This window comes from Micromys minutus, assembly GCF_963924665.1.
Source record: "Micromys minutus genome assembly, chromosome: 21".
Lineage (NCBI taxonomy): Eukaryota > Metazoa > Chordata > Mammalia > Rodentia > Muridae > Micromys > Micromys minutus.
The window spans coordinates 25,167,768-25,176,548 of NC_137956.1; the positions used below are offsets into that span (position 1 = coordinate 25,167,768).

At 39.1% G+C, this 8,781-nt stretch overlaps 1 pseudogene across 1 annotated transcript; it reads right to left on the bottom strand.

Annotated features, from left to right (window-relative positions):
* Positions 1-2,653: 2,653 nt before the first annotated feature.
* On the bottom strand, positions 2,654-7,190 carry LOC308434371 (small ribosomal subunit protein eS24-like; annotated as a pseudogene). The gene is made up of 2 exons: positions 6,985-7,190; positions 2,654-3,070 (listed from the first exon to the last, which is right to left on the bottom strand). The product of its transcript is annotated as a small ribosomal subunit protein eS24-like (transcript).
* Between the last annotated feature and the right edge of the window lie 1,591 nt (positions 7,191-8,781).

Sequence of the window (8,781 nt, forward strand, 5' to 3'; positions counted from 1 at the left end):
CAGGTTTTTAATCATATACAAAGATGCAGAGCTAAGGCCCACAAGTAAGAGAGAATGCATAGTGTTTGTCTTTCTGAGAGTGGGCCACTGCACTCAGTGCAATATTTTCTAGTTCCATCCATTTACTTTAAATGTAAGTTATAGGGGATGTAGCTCTCCAACTGAGCAGTCTCAGAACTCGCTGCCACTGTCTAGTGAATTCTGTCATGCTCTGCTTCAACACTGCCAAGGGTTCAACCCAAGCAGGACAAGCAGCCCCTCCTGAAACTGACCTCCCACTTAGCCTTACTCCTGCCACAACTCACCCCACTCATTCACAAGAACAATGATCTCATGATTAATTATCTCTTAAAGTACATCTTTGCAGTATAGTGAAAAAGGCAATGTAATCACACCATGAGTTTAGGAGGGCACAAAACAGTATATGAATTCATTGTAAAGTCCCCAAACCCTGTTCTAACAGAACAGTATGCTTGGCTCTTTCTTTGACTGTCTAATATTTTAACTTAACCATTTTTTAAACTTTTTTTCCCACTTTCCATTTTCCTGGAAGATTTGGAATTTTCCACCACAATAGGATTAAAATATTGGTATGATTAGGAATTCTATGGTAGAGTGGTTTAAAATATAAATATTTAATATTCATATTAGTTTAAATTTGTTAAATTAATATAAAGTATAAACATTTTATTACATATTACATTAAATATTTATACTGTTTATTTATGATATGTGAGTGTCCTGTATACATAATTTTTAATATTTATTTCCTTTAGTAGCAGTGGATGAAGGGATTTTTAAATATAAATCAACAGAAGAAGAAATATTTAAAGCATGTGCCAGCATTAGTCAGACATCAATATGAACTCTGTTCAGCCTGAGTTCTTCAGTAAAATACATTCTTCTTGATGTCTAGTATTGTTCCCTCCACTAACTCTCCAGCTATTTTTTTTTCAGGTAAAGTACTATCTAATGTATATTCTAGGGATCAGAAGTTCTTCTTGTTTTGTCAGTTGGTTCAGTCACCTAACAGACACCTTGCCTGTGACTTTTCAGTCCCAGGAAGACTGAAAGTGCCCAGTCAAGCAGGCATCAGCTGTCTGTCAGTCAGGCAAGACAGGGTCTGACCTGCTTCTAATTATTTGTGAGTTTCTGATGAGCTAAAACACACTGTCTATTTAAATTAAAAACCACACATTCTATTGTTTTACATCTATAGAAAAATAAACATGAATAAACCTGCTAGTAGAAGAAACTGTCTTTATAATTTACCACTAATGTATTTAAATTGCCAGAATTTTCTCATTTCAATTAAGACCGTTTTTGACTGTGCAATATCTGTCATCCTGAGGAAACATGTATAAATAAAAACAGGTAAAAGAACAAAAATAAAAGCAAAAATATAAACAAAGTAAAACCTGTATTAAATTAAAAAAAACAAAAACAAAAACTCAAAGGTTAAAGCAATCAAACAAACAAAAACAAAAGTCAATAACCACACACACCCACACACACACACACACACACACACACACTGAGCTGAGAGTACCTGGATTCAAATGCTCTCATTTCCACCTTGCTGGCTGGCACTGTAACTAGGTGGGAAGCTAGACATGTCAAGCCAAGGCCAACATTCCCGCTATATCTGCTTTTTATTTTTTAGAAGATTTTCCTCTTCATGTACCATCAACTGTTGTTTGCCAAAGTGTGATTTGTGGCCTGTGGTTAGGTTCCCACATGCTCCAGAGGCTTGCTAATTTATACAACATGAGAGGGAAGAAGTCCACGCCAGGAGGAACCTCCATGTGAGCATATTTAAATTATAAATGCTCTGCATGATGTTTACACATAAGTATGAACATTTCTATTGTTAAATAATTCCTTACTGGTACAAGTTTGAGGTTAATTTTTCCATTTAGTATGAGCTCAAATGGAAAAGACTATTCTATCAAATGGGAACATATCCAGTGAAAAATTATTATAAAATGTTTAATAAAACATTATCAAGTTATATTGCATCTTACGGATATACATATCATAAAACTAAAGATGTATTTATGATATGTTAGGAAGCACTCACATATTTTTGAGCTTTGATAAATAATTTTTTAAAAAATGGAAAATAATTCATTATATGGTTATTTCTATTTAAGTGTATATTGATCATACAGTCATTTTTCTCAAAATGTAAAACATAATCATGTTTTTCCTTAAAGTGCATTAATTTTATTCATTAATTTTATTCCTTTCTTTCAGGCATCTATAGTTGAAAGTAGTTTAAAAAACTTTCCCAATAATTAAACATTAAGGCAAAGATTTGATGCAATTTAATTGGATTTCTTTTCTTTTTCCTTCACTTACCTTTTTAAGTATTTGTACAGAGTATAGATGTTTGTATTTAATGATTTTCTCTGTAACTTTAATTAAAATAAAAGATTTAAAAACTTTTTCAAAGAGAAATACATTTTTATTACAGCTATTTTATTTGAAGAAAGTGATAGATTCACCTAGTTAAAAGATAGCTGATTTTAGTGCAAAACACTTTTCCTAATAAAATTTAAGAATTTTTTTATAGAACATTTTTAGTTCTTTAGTCCTCTCAGGAATCTGTACATCATAGATAAATCAAGTCACCACAGATCTATTCCTTTGGCTATATCCAATATACACTCATTTTGGCAGCACCAACATTGGCCTTCGAAGTCCCCCTGACCTTCTTCATTCTGTTCTTGAGTTTCTTTCTGTTTCTGGGAGGTCTTTTTCTTCTCATGAAGGCCATGTATTGCAAGTCTGTGTTTAGGCTCATTTTTCTTTGAACAATCTAGAAACATCATAGATCATGCGAAAGCCAGTTTTCTTGCCACTACAGAAGTGGGTTCTGAATCCAAATACAAAGATGACATCTGGTGTGGTTTTAAACATTTTGGCCAGCTTGTTCCGTTTTTCTATCTTTGATGCTGCTGCCTTCCCAGGATGAAGGATATCAGTGACTATCAGTTTCCTAGTCAAGCAGTTTGTCAGGAACTTTCTGGTTTGGATGGTTGCCATGTCATTTATGATGGCTACAGTGCTGGAGTTGTAGAGGAGGCAAAGAGAAGAAATTAATATTTCTATCCCCTCTATTGTCTGTCCTCTGACAGTTCCTCATTCCATTCCTTCTCCTCCATCTCCAAGAAGATGTCCCCACCCTCCCACCCCACCCCACTCCCCGACTCCAACCCACCCCTCTCCTCCAAACTTCCCCACTCCTTGGGGCCTAGAGTCTCTTGTGGGTTAAGTACATCTTCTTTTACTAGGGCATACCAGGCAATCCTCTGCTATATATGTGTCAGAACCTTGTACCAGCTAGGATATGCTGCCTGGTTGGTGACTCAGTGTCTGAGAAATATCTGGGGTCCAGGTTGGTGACACTTCTGGTCTTCTTTAAAAAAAATTAGATATCTTATTTATTTACATATCAAATGTTATCCTTTTTCCTGTTTTCCCCTTTGAAAACCCCTAACCCTCCCCCCCCAGCTCTATGATGGTGCTCCCCCATCAAACCACCCATTCCATCCTCATCACCCTGGCATTCCCCTGTGCATTGAGCAGTCACAGGACCAGGGGCCTCTCCTCTCATTGATTCCAGATAAAACAATCCTCTGCTACATATGTAGCTGGGGCCATGGGTCTCTTCATGTGTGCTCTTTGGTCAATGGTTAAAATGCTTCTTTTCCTCTACTTTATAAGTACTTTAAAGAGAAAAGAATCATAAAGTAGAATTTATTGGAGATGTTCCTGTACTGAAAACAGATCATAATGAACTAAGTATCACCCTCCAATGCAGTTCCACTGAGTCCCAGGGCTGAGTTTTATGGTAGCATAGAATAAGGAGTTGGGTGTGGTCAGCATCCCCTGGAGCATTATACTCCAGAGTCAAAGACAGTGTGCACTTTCAGGAAAGGCAACTAGTTAACGTCTCTCAAGTGTTACAAAGAATGTTTAGAGCTTAATAAAAGCAACATTTGGATTTCATGTATACACAAGAAAATATATGTCTTAGCTCTGACTGGAGCTTGTCTCTCCTGTGGGTCTGTGTGCCTGTGGGCTCAGGATGGAGATTGCCCCTGGGTGTTCGGCTTTCTGTGGGCAGGCAAGAAGTCCTGATGGCAGTGTCCCAGCTTCATCTCTGGACTAAAACAGACCATCCCAGTTAGTATAGCGCTACCGGCACCCTGAGAGTTCCTGGCAGTCTCTCCCGGAATAGTCAATGGAGAAGAAGTGGGGACTCACCCATGGGCTCAGGTGGGAGAGCACTCCTGAGGCTCCTCTGGGTGCTGTGCAGTGTGCGGCCAGGCAGTGAGTCCTGATGGTGATGGACTGGCTCTGTCTCTTGGCTGGAACAAGGTCTTCAACAAGTGGCTTTAACAGCCTTCCCTCAGGAGAGACGAGTGTTTTCATAAAGATTTCCACGATGAGAAAAAGGTCTTAGCATGTGCTGAGTCTGTCTCTCCAAGCAGAGCATCTCCTGCTCTTCACACATGCTAGGCAAAATGCAATCTGCTAATATCTTTACTTTGAGGAAAAGTCCTAAGATACCTAAATCTCATACTTTTAAAACTCTTACTGACTGCATACTTGTTTTTATCTATTTACCATCTATAGGCTTAGATTTTTCAAAACCTATTTTATTTTAGTGTTCTAGAACACTTCAAATCCCTTCTAGCCTACCAATCTTAGGTAGGAGGAGGGTTATAGGAAAAGGGAGTTGTAGACCTGTTTAGAAGTAGCTCTTTGGAGAAATTCCACTCTGGGTCATCTGGATGCTAGAAGTATAGTCCAGTACCAAACACAAAATATGAATCAGTAGCCATGGGTTGATCCAGCAGAAATCACAAAGCTCCTCCAAATTAGCAAGAGTCAGCTGAACTACCAAGAATCAGTCATTATACCAGGAGAAGTTCTTTGGTTTATTCTTCTCTATGAAGTGAAGACCAGTGAAGACAAAGTCTTGCAAGGCATAGCAATGCAAAAACAACCTCTTACTGTTTATGAGGTTCTATTTATACTCTTTCCAAACAGCATGCACCCTCTCAATGTCCACTCCAGCAAAATATCACATGCCCTCTCACATCTGTTTCAGCAAAGCATTGCATGCCCACTCCCAAGACAGCTTCCAGAAAAGTATCACCATCACATGACACAATTGAGTAGTTACAGAAACCAGAAATTTCCACTTCAACCATTGGCAGACAGCTTTGTCATGACAAATGACCACTCAGTGTTGTTTTCTGATCATAATCAAAGAACAACTTAGTAAACCTAAGCTCTCTCCTTAAACCTGTGACCACAGTTTTTTATTATTCAGCATTGCCAATAGCCAGCAGGAATGGGAAATAAGGAAAGCAAACACTATTCCTCTCATCCTAGATAAAGTGAATCTGGTGGGTATTGTGTCTTTTTAACATTGCTCCAATTACTATTTTTCTTACAATGAGTTTTGCTTTTGCATTGCACATGTGTGTGTGTGTGTGTGTGTGTGTGTGTGTGTATTTGCTTTGGGGTTTTTCTGTGTAGACTTGGCTATCCTAGAACTCTCTTTGTAGACCAGCTGTTCTCCAACTCATAGAAATTTACCTGCCTATGCTTCCTGAGTGGTGGGATTAAAAGTATATGCTGCTATCATTCAGCAGCATTTCATAATTTTGACAAAAATTGTAACAGTCTTGTCATGTATCCAAGGCTTCTGTGGAATGCAAAATTCTTCCAGCTCAGCTTCTCAGGGTGTTACAGGTGCTCCTCCCCATTCCCAGTCAAGTTTCATCCATGTCAAGTAAGCCTAGGTCAAGAAAGAGAATAACCAGGGGTGACTCTGATGTGAGACCACAACCTCAATTAGGTGAGCAGCCCATATCTCTTTAGAAGAGCCAGAGAGAAATACTTGTACTGTGAGAACCCATTATCTTGATCTGTAGTAGGTCTAGAGAATCAGCCATTCTTTTTTTTTTTTTTCCTCTGAAAGGCAAACAATTTCTTAACATTTTATTCCCGGCACCACTACCACAATTTACAGGGTGGTATACATAGTGAGAAGAAGAAGACAAAGCTACAACAGATGAAAGATCTCAGGAATGTATATCTAACTAACACTACTTTGCATTAATCAATAGCTGCCCTTTTTGCAAACTGTGGCTGTGACCGTCCTGAACAAGAAGGGTTTCCTGTTTAAGCTGCAGTAACTTTTCTGACTGCGGATCATCATTCCTCCTGTGGCAGAATTTTACAGTTCCTCTAATGCATTTGGGATGACTGTCTCAGCGTAACCTGCAGCTTTCCTGACAACCATCCTCTCTCTCCTGCTAAGAACTGTAGCCCGTTTCTGTTTCATTTTAAACCTTCTACCATATCCACCACTTCCACCTCCAGATCCATAGCCACCTCCACAGGGACTGCCTGGGCTTCTTCCACCAAAACTGCCCCTTCATGGGTCCATAATTTGATTGTTGCTGGGCATTATAATTTCCAAAGTAATTACAGTTCCCACCACCACCAAACTTTCCTCCTTCATTATAACCACCATATCTTCCTCCTCCACCACCAGATCCACCCCTTGGTTTCCATATCCTGGTCCCCCACCTCCATAACCTCCTCTACCACTGTAACCAGGACAACCACCATAGTTGCCACCATCACCTCCAAATCCATTATATTCACCATCACCACCTCCATAACTACCTCAGCTGCCTCCACCTCACCACCACAGCCTCCTCTTCCCAAAGTTTCCTCCACCACCACCAAAGTTTCTTCCACCACCTCCAAAGTTTCTTCTACCACTTCCAAAGTTTCTTTCACAACCCATGTTGACAGATCCACCTTCACAATTATTAAGAAAGGGCCTTTTTCACTTCACAATTATTTCCATTAATAGTTTGGAATTTCTGAACAATTTTATTAACTGTGTCATGACCATCAAAAGTTACAAAGCCTCTCTTATTCTCACTCTACCTGTCTTTCATAACTGTTATGGTTTCAATCTTGCCATACTTTTCAAAGTAGTCTCTCAGATTATACTCTTCTGTATCCTCTATAATACCACCAACAAAATTTTTCTTCACCATTAAATGGGCACCAGGCTTCACAGAATCCTCTGTAGTAACAGCTCTCTTTGTTTCCACCACAGGCCCATTAATCTTTTGTGGCCAAGCACACATTGCAGCATATACCTCTTATACACAAGAGTAGGTCACAAAACCAAAGCCCCTGGGACGTTTTGTTTGAGGATCTCTCATAACAACATAGTCTGTAAGTGTGTTCTGTTCTCAAAATGTTCTCTTAAGCTATCATCTGGTTTTAAAGCTCAGCCCACCAATAAACAGCTTTCTCAGCTGCTCTGGTTCCTTTGATTATGGCCCTCATTTTGAGACCAGATTTGGTTCTTCCAACTCAAGTTCAATATGGGGAATAAGCCATTGTTAATGAAAATCACCTCATGTTTTGTCTAATTCCTGCTATAATTCTTAAAAGAATATTTATAATCTGATCCCAAACTAAGACCACTCCTGCCATGAAAGTCTTAGATTTACCTGCTTTGACAAAATTATACTTCTTTTTCTTACTCTCTCTTCTTTTGTCCACATCATTAGTAGTGATCATGTGCAAATGTAAATGTTGCTATTATCTCCTTAGATGAAGGGATGATATCAGAGCTGTACCCATGCTTTTCAAGTACATGGCGCTGGCAAAGCCCAAAGCTTTCCTATCTAACCTTCCCTATGCCTGGGTCTGGAAGCTTCTAGCCTCTGTACAATCTAATCTTCTGCAAGCCTGGACCTTGAAAGCTTTAGCATCTACCCTCCATCTGCTATCTTAGGCCTAAAATGTTTTAGCCTCTGATTTAACTCACCCTTCCTAGCTCTTTCTGAACTCTTGTTGGCTGGTATCACTCAGTTGGTGTGACTCACAATCCTCTCCAACCTAAAGGATTCAATTGACTTCTCTCCCTTCTGACTGAATTGTTCTGCTTTGAAAAATGCCCTGAACTTCAGGAACTGCTTAGAACTTATAAGCACAAATGCACTCACTCAGCTAAAGTGTATTGAACTGAACTGATCCCAACTGAATTGAACTGAATAGAACCTACCTGGACTGAACTGAATGTATCTCTCTCTCTCTCTGTCTCTCTCTGTCTCTCTCTGTCTCTCTCTCTCTGTCTCTCTCTCTCTGTCTCTCTCTCTCTCTCTCTCTCTCTCTCTCTCTCTCTCTCTCTCTCTCTCTCTCTCTCTTTCTCTCTCTCTCCTCTCTCACTGCTCTGCTCTTTTAGTAGCCTCCCTTTTCTGTCTGCTCTCATGGAAGTTAGACATATGATTAACTGTGTAAAAATAAGAGTGTGTCTCTATTCCAGCCAGAGAGATTAAAGGTGTGGGGTGTGTTTGCATTTGAGTCCAATCATATCTTTGGATGTAATCCCTTGGCAGAGTTGCCATGTTGCTCGATTAAAATTCCTATATAACCATAAGATAGAAAACTTGAGAACCACAGTCTCAGTTTAACATTTGATGACCACCGATTCTCTGGTACCTTAGTCCATGGGTCAAGCTTATCTGGGCTGAGAGAGATCCTATTGCTGTCAGATATCTATATAACAAGTAATACCAAGAAGAATTTCAACAGAAAATATTTAAATATGTTCCTATTAACTGCAAGAATATTTTCCTAAAGCATAGTTCAAATTCTAAACCCCATTTCTACCAATAATATTGTATAGCAGATACTTAAATGTCAGTAAAGTGGTATAGACAGAGA